We start from the raw sequence: 2,292 nt of genomic DNA, 5'->3' as shown, positions 1-2,292 counted from the left end.
TAAACTGAATTTTCCTTTAGTCAGCATTAGGGTTTTAAACCCTAAACTGAACTTTTTCCTTTTAGCCAGCATTAGAGTTTTAAACTCTAAACTGAGCTTTTCCATGCAATCAGCATTAGGGTTTTAAACCCTAAACTGAATTTTCCTTTAGTCAGCATTGGGGTTTTAAACCCTAAACTGAACTTTTTCCTTTTAGCCAGCATTAGAGTTTTAAACTCTAAACTGAGCTTTTCCATGCAATCAGCATTAGGGTTTTAAACCCTAAACTGAATTTTCTTTTAGTCAGCATTAGGGTTTTAAACCCTAAACTGAACTTTTTCCTTTTAGCCAGCATTAGAGTTTTAAACTCTAAACTGAGCTTTTCCATGCAATCAGCATTAGGGTTTTAAACCCTAAACTGAATTTTCCTTTTAGTCAGCATTAGGGTTTTAAACCCTAAACTGAACTTTTTCCTTTTAGCCAGCATTAGAGTTTTAAACTCTAAACTGAGCTTTTCCATGCAATCAGCATTAGGGTTTTAAACCCTAAACTGAATTTTCCTTTAGTCAGCATTAGGGTTTTAAACCCTAAACTGAACTTTTTCCTTTTAGCCAGCATTAGAGTTTTAAACTCTAAACTGAGCTTTTCCATGCAATCAGCATTAGGGTTTTAAACCCTGAACTGAATTTTCTTTTAGTCAGCATTAGGGTTTTAAACCCTAAACTGAACTTTTTCCTTTTAGCCAGCATTAGAGTTTTAAACTCTAAACTGAGCTTTTCCATGCAATCAGCATTAGGGTTTTAAACCCTAAACTGAATTTTCCTTTAGTCAGCATTAGGGTTTTAAACCCTAAACTGAACTTTTTCCTTTCAGCCAGCATTAGAGTTCTAAACTCTAAACTGAGCTTTTCCAGCCAATCAGCATTAGGGTTTTAAACCCTAAACTGAATTTTCCTTTTAGTCAGCATTAGGGTTTTAAACCCTAAACTGAACTTTTTTCCTTTTAGGCAGCATTAGGGTTTTAAACCCTAAACTGAATTCTTCCTTTGTTCGGCGTAAGGGTTTTAAACCCTACACTGAACCTTTCCCCAGCTAGTCGATATTAGGGCTCCAACCCTGAACTGAGCACGCATATCCTCTTTCATCAATTTTATTAACTTCCTGGTGAATAATTAACGAAATTTTCCTAGTGAAACTGGGGCAGAAATTTTCGTTCGTTTGTTTTCTCCCGCAGGTCTGACCTCGAGCCACATGAATCGAAATGACCCACGAGATGAATCCCAGTTCGGAATCAAAGAAAAAAAAAAGAGAGAAAAAAGATGTCCCGAGATATCGGAGTAAATGCAAGGAGGATTGACTCCAACGTTTAATTAAGGGCCTGAACCCTACCGATCGCGTCTCACTCAGTATCCCAGAGGTTAAACAAGTCGCTGCAACTCGCAAGCATCAAGATTCGGATCGGAGTCTACAAGCAGAATCAGCTAAGGCCCAAGATCAAGTCGTAAAAGAATCATAGATAGGAATCTTGTAACTAGCAGTTGACATGCATATAAGTAGTTAGCTCAGTTTCCAATTTCCATTTGGTTGTAATAAGGCGGTCAACAACGTAGCAGTGACAACAGCAGCAGCAGTAGCAGCAAGCATTGCAATCCCATGGTAGTCCCAGCTACCAAAACTTCCCGAACTACATTGACCTGATTCCTGTTTAGCCCAGGATATGTAGGAAATCTTTGAAGCAAGATTCGGTCAGATCTTTCAAAAACTTTCAAAAAATGCTTCATACGGAGTGGTCTATAGGCAAAAATCGCTCATACACGCTCACTTTATCTTTGCACGAAAACCCTTCATGTTTCCGAACAAAGAGGGGCAGCTGTGAGCACGTGATTTTTGTTTCACACGACAATCGCTCCAAAAAGAAATAAAAAACAAATATAATTGGCCCTGCTGTACAATTTCGGATTTCTGTGCGGCACTTTGTTGATTTATTTATGACTTTGGCCCATTTTTATTTATTTACTTTATTAAAATAAAATTCAAAAAATATATGTGTCCTGCATAATTCAAACCGTAATCCGGTCGTTAAATAGAAAATCGTGATTAGGCATTTTCGTCCGTGATTTTATTTGGTTTGACCTTACCTGTTTTGAAATATTTTAGTATGTGTGCAAATAATTGTATTTGAGTGTGTATTTAATTTTAATTTGATTTTTTGGCTTAGTTTTGTTTTAAAATAAATAAGAAAAAGAAATAAAAAAAAAAAGAAAGAAAAGACCCCTTCCCTTTCGGACTTGGGCCAATTTTAATAAAATTGGCC

This window comes from Nicotiana sylvestris, chromosome 9 (genome assembly GCF_000393655.2).
Source record: "Nicotiana sylvestris chromosome 9, ASM39365v2, whole genome shotgun sequence".
Classification (NCBI taxonomy): domain Eukaryota; kingdom Viridiplantae; phylum Streptophyta; class Magnoliopsida; order Solanales; family Solanaceae; genus Nicotiana; species Nicotiana sylvestris.
Note: the sequence above shows the minus strand (reverse complement) of the source record.